The sequence below is a fragment of the Choloepus didactylus genome, chromosome X (genome assembly GCF_015220235.1).
Source record: "Choloepus didactylus isolate mChoDid1 chromosome X, mChoDid1.pri, whole genome shotgun sequence".
Classification (NCBI taxonomy): Eukaryota; Metazoa; Chordata; class Mammalia; order Pilosa; family Megalonychidae; genus Choloepus; species Choloepus didactylus.
Genome location: NC_051334.1, coordinates 29581098 through 29601684, shown reverse-complemented (window position 1 = coordinate 29601684; position 20587 = coordinate 29581098). Strand labels below are relative to the sequence as shown.

Below are 20587 nucleotides of genomic sequence, written 5' to 3'. Positions count from 1 at the left end.
CATTTACAATAGCAGCTGAAAGAATCAATTAGTAATAAATCTATCCAAGGATGTGAAGGTCTTATACTCAGAAAACTGCAAAACATTCCTAAAAGAAATCAAAGAAGACCTAAATAAATGGAAGGACATTCTGTATTCATGTATCAGAAGACTAAATATTATTAAGCTGTCAATCCTACCCAAAGCAATTTACAGATTCAATGCAAACCCAATCAAAATTCCAACAGCCTCCTTTATAGAAATGGAAAAGCCAACCATCAAATTTATAGGGAAGGTGTGCTGGTTTGAAACTGTTATGGACCCCAGAAGAGCCATGATCTTTTAATTCAATCTTTTGGGGTGGGACCATTTGATTGAATATTTCCATGTGACCCTGCCCAGTCAGGATGGGTCTTAATTAGATCACTGGAATCCTGTAAGAGAGCTTGCAGAGAGAAGGAGCTCAGAGAAGCTGAGAGAGACATTTTGGAAAGAAGCTAAGATACATAATTCAGAGTTTGCCCCTGGAGAAGCTAAGAGCCAACACCGACCCAGACACTTGGAGACACTAGTAGATGCAAACAGAAAGACATTTGGAGATGCTAAGCTAAGAGATGAAGCCCAGAGTTTGCCCTAGAGAATCTGAGAGATGAATCCCAGATGCTTAGAGGAAACACCCCAGGAGAACCAAACAGAAAGCTGAGAGAAGCTAAAACAGACAGAAACCCAGAGACATTTTGGAGAAAGCCATTTTGAAACCAGAACCTGGGAGCAAAGGACTAGCAGATGCCAGCCATGTGCCTTCTCAACTGACAAGAGGTGTTCCAGATGCCATCAGCCTTTCTTTAATGAATGTATCCTCTTGTTGATGCCTTAGTTTGGATGCTTATGGCCTTAGAACTGTAAATTTGTAGACTAATAAATCCCCTTTATAAAAGCCAATCCATTTCTGGTATTTTGCGTAAAGGCAGCTTTAGCAAATGAGGACAGAAGGGTAAGGAGTCCTGAAAAGCCAAAACTATCTTGAAAAAGAATGAAGTTGGAGGACTCACTTCCTGATCTTAAAACTTATTATGAAAACACAGTTATCAAAAAAGCACAGTACTCACACAAGTAAGTACATATAAACCAATAGAATTGAATTGAGAATTCAGAAATCCACCCTCACATTTACGGCCAAATGATTTTTGACAAGTATGCCAAGTCCACTCAATTAGGAAAGAATAGTCTCTTGACAAATGGTGCTGGGGAAACTGGACCTCCACTTGCGAAAAAAAGGTGGACCCCTACTTCACACCATATGCAAAAATCAACTCAAAATGGATCAAAGACCTAAATATAAGAATCAGAACTATAAAACTCCAAGAAGATAACATAAGGAATCATCTTTAGGATCTTGCGTTGTGCAATGGTTTCTTAGACTTTACACCCAAAACATAAGCAACAACAAAAAAATAGATAAATGTGACCTCGTCCAAATTGAAAACTTTTGTGCGCCAAAGGACTTTATCATAAAAGTAAAAGACATCTTACACAATGGGATAGAATATTTGAAATTACATATCTGATAAGGGTTTAATATCTTCAATATATAAAGAAATCCTACAACTCAACAACAAAAAAGAAAAACATCTCAGTTAAAAAGAGGTCTGAAACTTGTTACTGCAAAAGAGAGGCTAAGCCTACTTATAATTATGCCTAAGAGTCTCCCTGAGTGCCTCTTTGTTGCTCAGATGTGGCCCTCTCTCTCTAACTAAGCCAACTCAGCAGGTGAAATCACTGCCCTCCCCCCATGCGGGATATGACTCCCAGGAATGTAAATCTCCCTGGCAACGCGGGATGTGACTCCCAGGGATGAGTCTGGACTCAGCATCATGGGATTGAGAAAGTCTTCTTGACAAAAGGGGGGAAGTGAAATGAAACAAAATAGTTTCAGTGGCTGAGAGATTTCAAATGGAGTTGAGAGGTCATTCTGGAAGTTATTCTTATGTGCTATATAGCTATCCCTTTGTCATTTTTAGTGTATTGGAGTAACTAGAAGGAAAGACCTGAAACTGTCGAATTGTAACCCTGTAGGCTTGATTCTTGAAGACAATTGTATAACTATGTATCTTACATAGTGTGACTATGTGATTGTGAAAACCCTATGGCTCACACTCCCTTTATCCAGTGTATGGACAGATGAGTAGAAAAATGGGGACAAAAATTAATTGAAAAATAGGGTGGGATTGGGGGGGTGGGATGTTCTTTTTTACTTTTATTTTTATGCTTATTTTTATTTATTTTTGGAGTAAAGAAAGTGTTCACAAATTGATTGTGGTGATGTAGCACAACTATACGATGGTACTGTGAACAATTGATTGTACACTGTGGATGATTGTATGGTATATGAATATATCTCAAGAAAACTGAATTTAACAAAAAGAGGGCAAGAGACTTGAATAGACATTTCTCCAAAGAAGATTTGTAAATAGCCAAAAAGCCATTGATAAGATGCTGTACATCATTAGCCATTAGGAAAATGAAAATCAAAACTACAATGAGATCCCATTTCATACGCACTAGAATGGCTACTATTTAAAAAATGGAAAATCACAAGTGTTGCAGAGGATGTGGAGAAATAGGAACACTCATTCATTGTTGTTGGCAATGTAAAATGGTAAAGCCACTGTGTAAGACAGTTTGGAGGTTCTTCAGAAAGTTAAGTATAGGATTACCATATTACCCAGCAATCCCACCTCAAGGCATGTACCCAAAAGAATTGGAAGCAGGGAATCAAACAGACTTTGCACAACAAAGTTCATAGTGACATTATTCACAGTTGCCAAAAGATGGAAGCAACCTAGTTTCCATCAACAGATGAATGGATTAACAAAATGTGGTATATACATATAATGGAATATAATTCAGTTGTAAAAATGAATGAAGTCCTGATACATGCAACAACATGGATGAACCTTTGTTCTAGTTTGCTAATGCTGCAGAATGCAAAACACCAGAGATGGATAGGCTTTTATAAAACGGGGGTTTATTTCGCTACACAGTTACAGTCTTAAGGCCACAAAGCGTCCAAGGCAACACATCAGCAACCGGGCACCTTCACCGGAGGATGGCCAACGGCGTCCGGAAAACCTCTGTTAGCTGGGAAGGCAGCTGGCGTCTGCTCCAAAGCTCCGGCCTCAAAACGGCTTTCTCCCAGGACGTTCCTCCCTAACAAGCTTGCTCCTCTTCAAAACATCACTCCCAGCTGCACTCAGTTCCCGCTCTCTGAGTCAGCTCATTTATATGGCTCCACTGATCAAGGCCCACCCTGAATGGGCGGGGCCAGGCCTCCATGGGAACATCCCATCAAAATTATCACCCACAGCTGGGTGGGGCACATTCCAAGCAAATCTAACCAGCACGGAAACTTCTGCCCCACACAAGACTACAAAGATAATGGCATTTGGGGGACACAATACATTCAAACCGGCACAACCTTGAAGACAGCATGTTGAGTAAAATAAGCCAGACAGAAAAGGACAAATATTGTATGATCTCACTGATATGAAATGATTAGAATAAGCAAATTCATATAGTCAGAAACTAGAATATAGTTTACCAGGGGACAGGGTAGTGTTAGGGAATGGGGAGTTAATGCTTAAATTATACAGAGTTTCTATTTAGGTTGATGGAAAAGTTTTGGTAAGGGATGTTGTTGATGGTAGCACAACACTGTGAACGTAATTAATGGCAATGAATTATAAATTTGAATGTGGGCAGAGGGGGGAAATTTTAGGTTATATATGCATTACAAGAATAAAAATAAAAAAAACAAAAAGCATAGGACTGTAGAACAGAAACAGTGAACCCTAATGTAAACAATGGACTATAGTTAATAGCACAGTTATAAAAATGTGTTTTCATGAATTATAACAAATGTACCACACTAATGCGGTGTTAATAATAGGGTGGTATATGGAAACTCTGTGTTTCATGCTTGATTGTTCTATAAGCCTAAAACCTTAATTTTAAAAAATAGCTAGCTACCATTCACTGTACATTTAAAAATAAAATGTTTACATCATTCTCATAAAGAAATATATTCTGTGGACTATAAATATCATAGTTATTTGATACCAATTAAAAAATAATTGAGCAAGCTCTTTTTTTTAACTATAGGAAGTTTACCATGTTTTCTTTTCTGCCTGAAACTGAATTTTTATTCCATTTCCAATTTTTGTTATATTTCTCCTTTATAAAAATGTGGATATAAATAGAAATTAATTTTTTAAAATCCCCATGACATTACACTTTAGGTGTAAAAAACTTCTTCTGTTATTGATTATCTGTGCAATTATTAGGACCCAATTAACCAAAACACTAGAAATATATTATACAATTTGATAATTATTAAACATAAAAAGTAAATTTTGTTGAAATTGCATCTCTTAATAAATGGTTAAGGATTTTTTTCTAATTCATTTTTATATCTGGAGAAATACTAACTAATCCTATAAAGAGATATAGTTCATCATCAAGTCTATTCTCATTGTTTGCTTTTTTAGATGTAAGTGCTGATATTCTTCATATAAATATGTAGATGGGATAGAAGGAGTTTTGTTGCAAGTATAACACTCAATTCTTTTAACGTCCAAATTATATGCCAAATTTCAGTTATATATCACTAAAAATAAATTTTTATGATCTATTAGCTGACAACTCAATTAGGTACTCCTTCTATTTTGTTCAAAGCTAAAAACTGAAAACTGCCTGTCTTGCTAAATGATTTGTTACCTAGTCATTAGGCTCATTTACTTTCTCAAGAGCAATACCAATATTTCTAATTGTTCTTCTTTTGGCACCCCCAAAGGTTTTAATGCTCTGGGGAAATGCTGTATAGTAATATTTAGGGTGGGAGAGAGAGAAAGTGACAGAAGTGTAATTTTGAAAAAGGGGTCAGTATGATCAATTTTAGATAACAGTATGTATGGAAACTGAGGATCTGGGAATTGATTATCTTGAAATTCTCAGTGCCCATATACCCCTTGGGAAGCCTTTGTGTATTCTCTTTGTAACCCCAAACCAGTTTGATGACTGTTGCACAGACAAAAGAGCAGTGACAAAGCCATGTAATAAATTCTTAATTTTTTTTACTACCCTTATAATTGAATTCATGTTTATTGTAGGGAAATCAGAAAAGATAGAGGTATGCAGAGTAAAAAGTAAAAACATCCCTTCACCTCTCCTCAACCCTAATTCCCAGAGAAAATCACTTTTTAACAATTCGCTATTAACCTCTCAGACTTTTTGGGGTCATTTTCCTATATTTTTATCTAACATTGGAAATCTTGTGCTGGTACTGCTCAGTAACCCCTAAAAGTAAGTATGAAGTTTTCCCTTCTATTCTGCCATGCCCCTGAACCAGTCTATCGACCCAGAAACAGACCTTGAGACTAGGATTCATGTGCAAGTGATTTATTAAGGAACTGTTCCAGGGGAAACTGATAAGGTAGTGAGGGAAGGAGGACAGGGAAGGGTAAGAAACTAAACATAAATTACGACTTTTTTTTTTTGTAAACTGTGTATCTTGGAGCTATTTTCATCCCGGTACGTGTATTTCTGTCTTAGTCTTTTAAATAATTACACAGTGTTCCAGTATTCCATGATATAGATGTGCCATAATTTAATTTAATCTTTACCCTATTGATGTTCCTAAATAGGTAGATTCCAGATTTTCACTTTTGAAAACAATTCACTAAACCTCCATATTTCTTTAGGCATAAACATGATCATTTTGTAGGAAATATTGTAAGGAATTGAACTTGCTTGGTCCAGTTTTGATAACTGCTTCCAAATTGTCCTTTAAAATGTCTGTCACAGCGTCACTCCACCAACAAATGTAAAAGGCCCTTTTCCCCCATACCTTTGCTAACTATCAAGATATTAGTCAGTAATTTATAATATTTCAGCTAAAGTGATACTGTAGCAATAGTCACGTTTATATGTTCATCGTTACTAGTGAGGGCATGCATTTTTTCATATACTTACTGGCCATCTGAATTTCTTTTGTAAGACTTTGCCTATTTTTTTGTTTTTGTTTTTTTTTTTTTGGTTACACGTTTGTAATTTTCTTATAGGCTTTAGGATTTTAAAAAATATTATGGATGACAATTCTTTGATATATGTTCTGAAAATATTTCCCTTATTCTTTTGCACATCTTTTAACTCTATTAATGCTCTCTTTTGTGATATAGAAGTTTTTCATTTTTATTTAGCAAATTTCACCAACGCTTTTTGATGGTTTCTGTGTTCATTGTGTGGATTAAGATGGTCTTATCAGTATCAAGAATATAAAAATATTCTGCTATAGTTTCTTCAGGTACTTTTATAATTTCAGTTTTAAGTTTTAATTTTAAGATGTTTTACCCATTTGGGATTGATTTTCATGTATCATGTAAAGGGTGGCATCTTTATTTTTTTCCCAAAGACACTTGTGACACCATTTGTAAAAGAGCTCATTTTTCCTCACTGATTTGGAATTCTTTCATCATATAAAAAAATCCTACATGGGATAACTCTGTGCTGTATTCTTTTCCACAATCTGTGTGTTTATTTCTGTGCCAGTATCACATTTTAAAAAATTCTTCACGGTATGTTTTACATCTGTAGGACACATTTCTATCATTTAAATAATGTTCTTTTTACTTTTGTACATTTTCTATTCCTAATGAACTTCAGAATAAGATTAAGATTCCTTAAACATTTGGTTGAGACAATGATTGGGATTGCACTGACTTTTTAGGTTATTTTTGGAAGGAATTATCTTTTTACAGTACTGAGTATTATCTTCAAGCCCATAGTATCTAGATCCATTGATTCAGATATCCTTCCATGTTTTTCAGTGACGTTGTATAGTTTTCTTCATTTAAATATTAAACATTTTGTTCCTGGTTTATTCATAGACCTTTTTTTTGAAGTTGTGATTGTGCTCTTTTTTTGCAGGATATTTCCTGATTGATAATTCTAGTATATAGAAAATTATTGGTTTTAATGTGATCATCTTATTTCTTGTTACATTCCTAAACTCTTCAAAATTAAATCTAATTATTTATTACTTGATTTTCTTGAATTTTTAGGAAGAAAAAACCCTGTGTAAATTATGCCTATTTTGCTTTTCCTTTACAGAACTTATGCTTCATATTTCTCTTTCAGGTTGTTTTAACATTGACTGGAACTCCTAATCCAAATCTTGAATTGTCATGCATCATGTTTGAAAGTATACTTGTCTTGTTCTTAACAAATCAGAGAGATGCTAATGCTTTTTCTTAAGTCTGAAACAGTTTCATAGGTTTAGGAATATTTTGCATTTCTAGGCTGCTTATTTTAATTTTTTTTTCTAAAAAGATTGATGAATTTTATCATGTCTTCAAAATGTATTAAAGATGCCTTTCCTCCTTTTTTTCTATTAATGTCTTATATTTCATTCTTACATTTCCTAATGTTGAATCATTATTTTATTTTTGGGATAGACCTTGTAGAATCTTAATGCATTATTCTTTTAATACCTTGATTTGATAATGTTTTATTCATATTTCGCATCTATCCTGATAGATGAGTTTTCAGTTTCTGTATATGTTAAATCTGGTCTGAGTTTGATATCTGCATTATTATAGGCTCTTATAATGAGTTGGGAAGCTTTCCATGTACTAAATATAACAATAATTTATAACATTTTATATTAACATTATTATATACAAATTATTAAATATTTAATAAATCATTCAAAAATTTTATGATTGTTATATATACATATATATTTATGTAAAACTTTGTTGAATACATCCTTAACCTCTTCCTGGAAGTCACATTGGTTATTATTTAGCTCAGTTATAATAATTTGATTTAGAGAGCTTTCCAGTCTACAGTTGATTAAAATCACAAATTTGAGTACAAGTGAAGTGAAGAAAGGTGGCTGAGTGAGGGCAAAGACAGGCAAGGCCAGATATAGAAACTTTGATAGCAACAAAAACTGACCCTTGACTGCTGTGATTTCTTGGACTTACTGAAGGTACCCAAAAAGCAAAGACAAAACCAGCAGTGAATTGGTCCATCCAATTGGTGAGGTGATTGGATGAATTCATTGCTGGAGGATGTTGGGCCACCCGAGGGGTAATGCACTCTACATGTCTGCCAGAAGTTCCTATATCTTGTATATTACTATTTTTAAATGCTCATAATTATGTCTCTGAATCACAAGGGAACATTTACATTATGTTCACTATGAAGTAAAGGACATTTAAAAAGTTAAAAGTTTTACTTCAAAATGTTTAAGATTTAACAGACGGTGTGGTGTTTGAGGAAGTATTTTAATCTTTTTTTAAAATTTAAATTGAAATACTGCTAATATCAGCAGCAGCTCTCTCAATCTTAGCTGCCCATTAGAATTAATAGGTGGGCTTTTAGAAAATAGCCATGCCTAGGTATTTCTCTCCAGAGCTTCTGATCTAATTGGTAGGGAATGAGGCTAGGGCGTGGGTATGTTTTAAAAGGTTCCTAGGTGATTCTACTGTGCAGCCAAGACCGAGAAACACAGTAATTTGTACAGACCAGTAGTTCTCAACTAGGAGTGATTTTGTTCCCCAAGAAGACTTTTAGCCATGTCTGGAGACATTTTTGGCAATTACAACTTGGAGCAGTTTTTTAGTTTACTCGTTGTCAAAGCAAATACCATGCATTGGGTTGGCTTAAAAAATGGGAATTTATTGGCTCATGTTTTTGAGGCCAAGAGAAGTCCAAATCAAGTCGTCTTCAAGGCATTGCTTTCTTCCTGAAGACTGGTGTTCTGGGGCTGGCTGCCAGTGATCCTTGGAACTTGGCTCCTCTGTTACATGGCAAGGCACATGGTGGCCTTTCTGGGTCTCTCCCTACTCTGCCAGTTTCCATTGACTTTCAGCTTCTGGCTGCTTTCTCTGTGGCTTTCTCCCTGTGTGTCTGAATTTCATCCACTTATAAAGCACTCCAGTAATAGGATTAAGACCCATCCTGATTGAGTTGGGCCACACCTTCACTGAAGTAACCTCACCAAAAGATCCTACTTACAATGGGTTCACACCCACAGGAATGGGTTCAGTTTAAGAATATGTTTTTCTGAGGTACCCGGCTCCTAACCACCACAGGGGAGATGCTTCTGTCATCTAGTTTGCAGAGGCCAGAGATGCTGCAAAACTTCCTACAATGCACAGGGGAGGCTCTCACAACAAAGAATGATCTGGCCCAAAATGTTAATGGTACTGAGGCTGAGAAACCCTGGCATAGAGCTGTCTTACTCTTGCTTCCATATACAACCAATCACCAAGTCTTATAGATTCCACTGATGAATCAGCTTCCAATCAGGCCATCTTTTCTCTATCATGATGGCCACCACTTTAGTTCAAGCCACCATCACCTTGCACTTTGGTACCCTGATGATCTGATCTCCCTCTCTCCAGTCTTGTCCTCCCATTACATTCCCAACTCTGTGTGCAGAGTGATCATTTAAAGACTCAAATCTTATCATAATCCCTTACTTAAAAACTTTAATAGCTTGTGATTGCTTCTGGGTGAAGTCCTATCCCTTAACAGGACTCACAAAGCCATATTGAGGTTGCTCCAGCTCACCATTCAGAACCTTATCTCTCACCAATTTTTCTTCAAATGCAAACACGAGATACAACTAAACTAATTCTAATCCCTCACATGTCTTTTTTTTCTTCTGGCCAGCTGCTCTTTCTATTACTTGGAATGCCAGCATTTTCTCTAGCCTGGTTGATCCTTTCCTCTCTTTTGGTTCTCAGCTTGGAGGCTACCTCCTCTGGAGAACACTTTCTGAACTTCCGTTCTGGGTTGACTGCCCTTCCAGAGCAGACGGTTCTTACTCCTGTCATAAATATGATTGAACTCCCTTACTAGATGCAAAATTCCATTAGGGCAGGAATGGTGGAGGTTTTGTTCATTGCATCTTTAGAACCTTGTACAATTCCTGGTCCCAGTTCAGTTTTTCAGTAAATATTTGTGTATTCATGGAATGAATAATAGATAATATTTGATTTCTTAACATTCTGCAAGAATGAAATATTACTCTGCTCACATTATTTTTTTAATTATAGAAGTCTGCTTTCTTATGGGTGTATGATATTACTTATTTGTATTACAATACAATAGAATCTCTTCCTGAAAACAATTTCTGGATTTCAGTTTAAGGTAAATATACTTAAGGTAAAAAAAACACAAAACTTTCAGACTGTCTACTTCCTACTTCCGAGTCTAATAGAAATAAGTTCTGCTCTATGTTAGGTCAGAAGAATATCTGAAATATACTTCTTGTCTGCAGTAAAGTCATTCACTACACTTGGCACATAATAGGCGCTCATTAAAGGTTTTCTGAAGAAAGGCCAGAATGAGTGAACTATGACTTTGAAACAAATTGATTTTCATAACTAACTTTTGAATTTCAACACTTATTTTGAGAAATGCTTCATATGCAAATTATTGTGTTAATTTTTATATTTTTGTACATGAAGATAAGCATGCTATGAATAGCATTCTTTGTGTTAAGTTACTTATGAGATTGGAATCCAGTGAAACACATCGGCAATAAAGATTCAGATTTTAATTGAAACAGTTGACTCTGATGCCTCAGCCTTCTTGAAGGGCAGACTTGACCAAAGCAGAATTTGGAAAGGTATTTTAACATAGACTACTTTATATTTTTGTTCAAAACTCATCTAGCTACAGAGGATACGTTATGTGTCTGTAATGTATGTTTACATGCGTATGTATAATTACATGCATAAAATCATAAAGTGAATTTTTTATTAGCTGTTGACATGCAAAATTTTTTTCATATATATATATATTTCCTATTTCTATTTCTCTATAAATGATTAATTAATGCTCAAGCTTTAAAGCTTCTATTTTCCTTGTCTGTGACAATCTCAAGGCCTCTGAGCTGCCTCTTGCTTGACCTTGGTTTAAAAGCATGAAGAATAGCAACCTTGAAACTGGGATCAACAAGATTCATTCTACAGAACCAGATGCAGCACAATAGAGAAAAACCACCCAATTAATTTTAAGGCTTTTACAGAAATTGCTCTCAATATTTCTTCTTCTTAAAGACTTTTAAGTATAAAAGTCCTTCATCTCACAGAAGAAAATGTTGCATTCTCCCATTTAACACTGGTGAAAGAAAGTGTTGTTCCCTTTGATGGACATGTGACAGCAGTGTCCACACAACCCAGGGAGAGTTAACACAGCTGGATGTGACCGTTTAGGGGTGAAGCTTTTATTGAGTGGTTCCTGACTATTAAAATGCCCTCAAAAGCATTTCATTAACATTTGAACAAGAAGGTTATGTAGCTGTAATAGAATCATGCAGTTCAAGTGGCGATGCATATATTATTTTCTACTTGAAGGGAGTTGTTTCCCATTGTCTTACACCAGTGTTCATTTGAAGATGCAGTGCCATGACCATCCTTTGCCCACAGAATTAAACGGTTCGTTGTCTCTCCCTTCTAAAATGAGAATACCCAAATCAGTGGTAGGAAGGTGTTTTGATTTGCTAAAGCTGCCAGAATGCATATATATGCCAGAAATGGGTTGGTTTTTACAATGGGGATTTATTAGCTTACAAATTTACAGTTCTAAGGCCATGAAGATGTCCAAATTAAGGCATCAACAGGAGGATACTTTCTCTGAAGAAAGGCTGCCGGTATCTGGGAAACCTCTGTCACATGGGAAGGCACATGACCGGCATCCACTGGTCCTTCTCTTCTGGGTTTTGTTGCTTTCAGCTTCTGGCTTCAGTGGCTTCCTCTCTCAGCTCCTCTGGGGAATTTTTTTCTATATGCTTCTGGGCTTTTTCTGTCTTTTATCCTCTCAAAAAGGACTCCAGTAAAAGGACTAAGACCACCTTGAATGGTCGGGGTCCCATCTCAATTGTCCCACCTACAACAGGTCTGCACCCACGGGAATGGGTTAAGAGAACATGGCCTTTTCCAGGGTATATAATAACTGCAAACTACAACAGAAGGTGGCTTGTGGAGTGGAGTGGAAGGACGATAGATGAAGATGGAGTCAGGGATTTCTTCTTAGTTGTCAATCTGGTTTTCACAATGCCAACTAATCTTCTAAAAAGTAAATCACATTTTATTAAATTGTCATTCAATTGTCATTTTAAAATGTTAGCAGTATCTTAAAAATTAAACTAAAAGGTCTTCTTATCAAATATCTGAATATATAAACTCCCCTCTCATATGATCCCATTACTTCCTTACAGTTAAAGAAAATAATCCAGATTTAGAAATCCACATCAGGAAGAGTCATATTCAAAACATGGATAACATGTATGCAGTAAGGTTTAAATTGCTGAATATTAATTTGAAAAGTGAAAAAAATATAGAGACTTTATTTTTCCTTAATTTAGTGGTACTGGTGAATGTTTAACAACTGGCTCTCTGGAGGGGAAAAAAAGCCCAGATTGATAGAGTTTGTAGAAATCTGTGTTGTAAATATTCCCACCATGGCTGATTTCAAGCTACTGCTAAGACATTGCTGTATGCCAGGTTTTGGAGGAGATGGGAAGAGAGGTGCACAGTCTGCTCTCCTGAGCTGGTGCTAGCGGCTCCAGCACACTACTGCCTTCATGTCCCCTGTCTCTTCCCTTTCACTTCAAAACCCAATGTAGACCTTTATTACTTCTTGCCTAAAACATTGTAATATTAAAATGTCATCATCTCCTTGCCCCTTACATTTCTCACCACTCACCCACTGCTTTAGTATTAGTCAATTAAGAAAAGCCACACTGAGGACCTATGAGAAATACCCTGGGGTGAGCACTTTGGATATGTACAGACATAACTCGTAGTCACTGCCCACAAATTTACTTATAATCTAGCTAGAGATAGAAGTGCATACATTCTGAAAATTTGAGGTAGCATGAGACAAATATCAAAGGAGTGGTTCCAATATAAGTTGCTATAGGATTTCAGTGGAAGAAAGTGTGAGGTTGGTGTTTTGGTTTCCCAGCTGCTCAAACAAATACCATACAATGATTCGGTTTAACAACAGGAATTTATTGGCTCACAGTTTCAAAGGCTAGAAAGTTTGTTTCCTCTAGAGGTAGGTATCTTCTGGCTGGCCCGCAATCTTTGGGGTTCCTTGCCTTTTCTGTCGCATGGCAATGCATCTTCTCCTTTCTCTTCTGAGTTTCATTGACTTCCAGCTTCTGTTTACTCCCTGTGGCATCTTTTTCCGTCTGATTTCCACTCTGCCTATAAAGGTTTCCAGTAATCCAGATTAAAGCCCATCCTGATTCAGTTGGGCCACAACTTAACTGAAATAACCTCATCAAAAAGTTCTATTAACAGTGGGTCCACACTCACAGGAATGGATTAAGTTTAAGAACATGTTTTTCCAGGGCACATAGCTCCAAACCACCACATTTGGTATGTTAGTGGTTTAAAAAATATGTGGCAGTTTTCAGAAAAAGAGGTCTAATGAGCATTCCTCAGTTTAGGCTGCCTGGGTTCTGATCCACTCCTTATTCTTGGAGACCTTTTTTTTTTTTTGAATCTTATGAAAAGGAAGTGGGGCCTATCTCCCAGTAGAAAAGTAAAAAATGCCAGCTACTTAATTTTCCAACAGCCACTGTAGCCAGGATATAGGCATATGACCTCAATGCAGTCAGTTAGGTGTACTCTTCCCAGAGTTTCAATCCAGAGCAGATACACAACAGCAGGCACAACTTAGACTACATTTTGCAGATGAGCAGCAGGTGGCACAGCAAAGCAACAGCAGTGGCAGCCATGTTGAGGGCCATAGTCACAGCGATGCTGATAGTAAGGCCCAGGGTCCTATGTCCCAGTGTGCTGTGGTGGTGTGGTTGGCACAGTTCTCTGTACATGACATATATTATGTCATTTAATCATCACAGCAGCTATAGGAGATAGGTACTATTATTATTAACAGGGGAAGAAACTGAGGCAAAGAAGGATTGAAGAATTTGCTCATGGTCACATGGCTAGTAGTGGTTAAGCCAGATTTTGAACCCAAAGGGTTTCAAGCCAGCCAGCCCCTATGTGCTTAACCTCTGTTCCCTACTACCTCTAGAATGAGGGTAATATGGACCTGAAAACAACTATTTAAACTGATGTATGGAAGGGTCATACTCAAAACATGGATAACATAAATGTAATATTTAAATTTCTGAATACCCATTTGAAAGGGAAAAGAATGAAATTAAGCTGTACCCTCTACTGCCTCTCAGAAGCCAGGAGGGTAGTGTAGACCTGAAAATGACTGATTAAGTTCCTGTCACATCATAAGTGAAGAACTCGTTTGATTATTATTGAATACAGCCAACACTAAGGGTGGTGGCTGAGAGGGTATGATTGCATACAAAATACAAGTGAAAAATTGCTCTGAAGTATGTAGAAGAAATCAATTAGTTAAGTTTAGTCAAGAGAGTAAATTAAGATTAATCTGGAGCTCCATATTTTGGCAGGATGTCAAATATATTCCTGTCCAGCCTAAAAGTAAAATGATCTCATTACCAAAGCCCCCAGATACTCTTCAAGGAATGGTAAACAGAGCTTGCACTCTCATCCTTAAAGTTTGATCATTGCCTTTTATTTGATTTGATTAACATGTATCAAGGACCTGGTACTTTCCACACTGCTATGGAGCTGGGATAGAAAATTTTAAGATAGTTCCAGATACTCTAGTCTAATTCTTCTCAACAATTTTTTTGTGTGTCAACAACAGTCCAGTGAATAAACATACTCTGGTGTGGATTTCCAGCTCACTATAACATCACACCATTCTCTCCCCATTCAGGAAACATTGGCATGCAAATGCAGGAGAATGCTGTTATTACAGGTATAAGCTTGAATTCCTTCCTGTATTTATAAGAAAATATATCATATATGCATACTATTTTTGCTGGCATATACACTATGCTCTTCTAAGCTCTCCCTTATATCCCAAGGGTGGAATCTTGGAAACCATATTTCCAAGAAACTCTGCAGCCATCAAGCAATAGCTCCTTATTTACCCCACTCCCCACCCCAACTGGCCCCTGGTAACCTGTCTTCTACAATGTCTATGAATTTGCTTATTCTCGGTATTTCATATAAGTGAGGTCATATAATATTTTCCCTTTTACATCTAGTTTATTTCACCCAGCATTATGTTTTCAAGTTTCATCAATGTCGTATTATGTATCAGAATTTCATTCCTTTTCACAGCTGAGTAATATTCTATTTTATGAATATACCTTGTTTTCTGTAGCCATTCATCTGTTGATGGACATGGGTTGTTTCTCCTTTTGGCTACTGTGAATAATGTTGCTATGAACATTGGTGTTCAAGTATCTGTTTGAGGGCCTGTTTTCAATTCTTTGGTGTATATACCTCGGTGTATAATTGTTAGGTCATATGGTAATTCTATGTTTAACTTTTTGAGGAACTGCCAAAGTGTTTTCTGCAGCAGCTGCACCATTGTATATTCCCACCAGCAATGTATGAGGGTGTGCTGGTTTGAATCTATTATGTCCCCCACAAAAGCCATGTTTTTTAATGCAATCTTGTGGGGGCAGACTTATTAGTCTTTTGATTAGGGTGGGACCTTTGGATTAGGTTGTTTCCATGGAGATGTGATCCACCCAACTGTGGGTGAGATCCTTTGATTAGATCATTTCCATGGAGGTTTGACCCTGCCCAGTCAGGATGGGTCTTAATTAGGTCACTGGAATCCTTTAAGAGAGCTCATGGAGAAAGGAGCTCAGAGAAGTGGAGAGAGATATTTTGGAGAGAAGCTAAGATACGTAATTCAGAGTTTGCCCCTGGGAGAAGCTAAGAGCCGACACAGACCCAGATGCTTGGAGACGCTGGGAGATGCAGATGGAAGGAAGTTTGGAGATGTTAAGATAAGAGACAAAGCCCGGAGTTTGCTGCAGAGAAGCTAAGAGAGGACTCCCAGCTGCTTAGAGAGAAACGCCCCAGGAGAACCAAGCAGACAGCTGAGAGGAGCTAAGAGAGACAGAAACCCAGAGATGTTTTGGAGAAAGCCATTTTGAAACCAGAACCCAGGAGCAAAGGCCCAACAGACACCAGCCACGTGCCTTCTCAGCTGACAGAGGTGTTCCAGAAGCCATCAACCTTCCTCCACTGAAAGTATCTTCTTGTTGATGCCTTAATTTGGACACTTTTATGGCCTTAAAACTGTAAATTTGTATCTAATAAATCCCCTTTATAAAAGCTGATCCATTTCTAGTAATTTGCATAACAGCAGCTTTAGCACACTGGAACAGAGAATTCCTCACCAACACTTATTTTCCTTTTAAATAATCATCCTATTCAGTGTGAAGTGGTATCTCATTGTGGTTATGATCTGCATTTTCCTAATGACTAATGATATTGAGCATCTTTTCATGTACTTATTCACCATCTGTATATCTACTTTGGAGAAATGCTTGTTTAGGTCATTTGCCCAGTTTTTAATTGTACTTTTTTGGTCTTTTTGTTGTTGAGTTGTAGGAGTTTGTCATGTAGAATTTTAGTATCTATATTAAGTCTGTCTCTCAAGAGAGTGGATTCAGTTTGCCAAGTGAATTCTAATGCAATTCTTAAAATTTAATATCTTAATCATTTTAGCAATAAATTACTTGGGTCATACCTGATAACTAATTGCTACTTTTGTGTTACAAGGCACACTGAAGCTCTAGGCAACAAAACTAATGAAAAAGCAGTTGAGTGCTAAATAAATATGTCTGAGGGAAATATACTGACTTGAGTGAATAGGCCAGTTTAATGATAAGTGCAAGAAAAATGAGTAGAAAGTAGGGGAGAAGAATGAGAAGGAAAAGGCAAAGGTTAAAACAAGAAAGGTAAAGGAAGTTACTTGTAACCTCAGATGGGCCTTTCAGGAAAACTTTTGTCAATCCTATAAATTCTGCAAGTTCAGGGACTGTATTAGTCAGGATTACAACAGGAAAAAGATGGAACTCTCAAATTGGGTAATTTGAGAAGGATTTAATAAAGGGATGCTTTACAAAACAGTTGGGTGGGGGTATGAAAGGAAAGGAAAGGATAATGCAGCACCCCAAGGTTTTATTAGTACCTTGGTACTATTACCTTCTTCAGGCTTGAAGGGTGGCTCTATAGGGAGAGAGTCAGAGGAAGATATACCTTGATCTCACTTTTCTACCTTACTGCCACACACTTCTGATCCCCGCCTGCACCCCCCCATCAGCTAAACCCGATGAGAAGCCAGAAGGCAAGAAAGTTTGTGGTTAAGAAAGGTTCACAGTGGATATGGTGGGGCAGATGGAGGATATTCAGTTACAGGAATCATATCTGTTTTCCATAATATTGTATTTATTCCCAGGGTCAAGCACGGAGGATGGCATTCACCAGAACTTGCAAACTCAAAAGCCTACAAAGGGCAGGTAATATAAATGAGTGACAATGGTAGGGATTGATGGGGACTGTGGCAACCTGGGAGCTGATGCCCTGTTTAAAGGGCACTACTATTATTCAGCTTTTCCTAATTGCTGTCATGTAAGAATATCAGCTCAGTGTTGCCAGGGTTTCCCATTTTTTAAAAGAAATCAAGAATATGGAGGCATTTTTAGGTACTTTTTAAAGATTGGAGACCAATTCAAACATTTTTAAAAACAATGTGCAGTGCAAATAAAACATGCTGACTGGCTACAATCTTTGGGCCACCAAATTGCTACCTCTGTATGGGACAAAATAAATATTTAAAAAAAATGAATGAGTAATCCAATTACCATGTAGGCAAACAAGGCTGTGGTATTATACCAACTGTGTTGTTAAGGTATGTTTGAGATAGGACAGACAACAATTTAACCCCCAAATCTCAGAGACTTAAGTTAAATTTCCTACCGCAGGTCATAACATTCCATGGCAGCTCCTTTCCAGGTACTAAGCCAGGAATCCAGTCTGTTGCCTTCTTGCTGTCTTAGATCATCTAAAGAGAAGAAGAAAATGCTGGAGGGGCCTATAGCAACTTTTCATTGCCTTAGTGCATAAATGACCACCTCTGCTCACAGTCCATTGCCCAAAACCAGTCAGTTTTGACTCAGCCTAACAGCAAGGTGTCTGGGAAATATAGGTGAAAACATGGATATTTGATAAGCATTACATGTCTGTGCCACAGTGTGGGACTTTAGCTATTTGATCTATTTATGTTCATGTCATTTGGATAAGTATTGGGTCCAAAGGGGAGTAGAAAAGTGTGGGCTCCTGAATCAAGCCAGTCATGTAGCAACAGTGGGTGAATGGAGTTAAGACTTTTTGTGTAAGGAGCATCAGGAAGTTGGGTGCAGTGGGGAGGAGGAGGGATTTGAGCCAGGATGGTGTCACAATGCTCCAAGGAGTCAATGACAGTTGACTGAAAGGAAGCCAGTGAGGGTGGACTGAAACTTGTGAATAAATCTAAGCTGATGATCTGGACCAAGGAGGATACCTGTCAGTGTTTCTGATTTATATGCAATTGTAAAACAAGATACATTTTTAAGTGGCCATGACAAATTGGAACAATGATCCTTAAAGAAAATTTTTTTTTCAAAAAGGAGGGGCCCTTTTTAATATCATAGAGGCCATGTGATCTTTTTATTAAATATTCAAACAATATGTAAGCACATGAAGTAGACACTGATAGTCTCCCACATATCCTAACCCCAAATAGAGCTATTGATAATGAATGTTATCCATTGCACATATAAGTAAATAAATAGATATATAGATACTTATCTAAATATATACTACATATACTATTCTGTAATCTGCTTTAAAAATATTATGTCTTGACTCCCAGTGATGAACCTGGACCCAGCATCAAGGGATTGAAAAAGACTTCTGGACCCAAAGGGAGACGAGAATGAAACAAAATGAAGTTTCAGTGGCTGAGAGATTTCAAATGGAGTCAAGAGGTCATTCTGGAGGTTATTCTTATGCATTATATAGATATCCCTTTTAAGTTTTTAGTGTATTGGAATAGCTAGAAAGAAATACTGTTGAACTGCAGCCCAGTAGCCTTGATTCTTGAAGATGATTGTATAACTATATAGCTTACAGTGTGTGACCATGTGATTGTGAAAACCTTGTGGCTCACATTCCCTTTATCCAGTGTATGAACAGATGAGTAGACAAATGGGAACAAAAAGTAAATGAATAATGGGATGGGGGGGAAGGGATGTTTTGGGTGTTCTTTTTTGCTTTGATATTTATCTTTATTCTTATTTTTTTTGCAGGAATGAAAATGTTCAAAAATTGATTGTGGGAATGAATGCACAACTATATAATGGTACTGTGAACAAGTGATTGTACACTGTGGGTGATTGTATGGTATGTGAATATAGCTCAATAAATTTGAATTGAAAAAAATATTGTGTCTTTATCTCTTTCCTTGCCATTACATTTGGCTCTACCTCATTCTTTTCAAAGACTACCAGATATTCCATTCTAAGGATGTACCATAATTGATTTGACCAGTCCTCTGAGAATGAACACGTATCTTGTTTGTTCTCTTACTATTAAATAAATGCTGCAACAAACATTCTCGAGCATTCATTTTCTTGCATGTGTGAACTGTAGGACTAATTTCTAGAACTAGAATTGTGGGGCCAAAAAGCATGTGCCTTTAAATTTTGATATATGTTCCGAATTGCAATATATATCAGAAAGGTTGTACCAATTTATATTTCCACCAATGGTATATAAAAGTGAATTCCATTTTTTAGGAAATGTATTATACAGAAATTCTCATACAGACTCATGCAACCAAAAAAATCAACCTTTGTGGAAGCTTTCAACAATTAATAGAGAGTAAAAGTGGGAACTCAGCAACTTTTATGACACATCATGGAGACATTTTCCACAGTCCAAATAAACTGCATACTTGTGGACGATGAAGGGCATAGACAATACAAAGAGCCTGAGGGATCAGTAAGGGGAATTTTGGATTTGTGCTTCATTACATTTCTTTCCTCAGCAAATAAGGAAATCATTGCCTTAGGAAATTCCATTTAAGTAGCTGAAGATAGAGACTGGGGGGTCAGGAGCTTTAGGAGTGGCAGATATAATGGTTTTTGCCTATTTTCCCCCTAAATTTAAGCAATAATGTCAACACCCCCACTTTATGAATAAGGACAACAGTTGTTGAATCCATTTAAAAATAACAGCTTTCAGAAACGCTATGCCTATTTCAGAGACAACAAAGTAGATGCTTAGGCAGAGCGAGTTCCTTCCTCAGGGATTTCACAAGTTCCTAGTGTTAGAACCAATATCCAGCCTAAAGGCCTCTGTTGATAGATTTCATGCCCTTTCTGTGCTGTCCAAATTTTATTTTGGATTTATTATAAATTTTAGGTAGACCCTATACATATTCTGTGGGATCCTTTTTCTCAAGTATGAAATTCATATATTACTGAATAATTTGAGTTTTAAAAATTATGCTTTTTCCAAATATTGCATGTCTAAACATTACTCAGACTCCTGCTTTTTTCAGAGAGACCTCAATAATTTTTTCCTCTAAAAATTAGAAACTTGAAACCAGAAACCTAGCA

General features: G+C 36.9%; 1 protein-coding gene across 1 annotated transcript in view; it reads left to right on the top strand.

Moving 5' to 3' along the window:
* The window catches only part of TASL (TLR adaptor interacting with endolysosomal SLC15A4), a 301857-nt gene extending 282523 nt beyond the window's left edge, over nucleotides 1-19334 (top strand). Inside the window, exons 4-6 of the transcript XR_005214476.1 lie at nucleotides 17383-17443; nucleotides 18838-18952; nucleotides 19274-19334. The gene's annotated coding sequence lies outside the window, so the exon portion shown is untranslated. The remainder of the gene's footprint in view (nucleotides 1-17382; nucleotides 17444-18837; nucleotides 18953-19273) is intronic.
* The last annotated feature ends 1253 nt before the right edge of the window (nucleotides 19335-20587 follow it).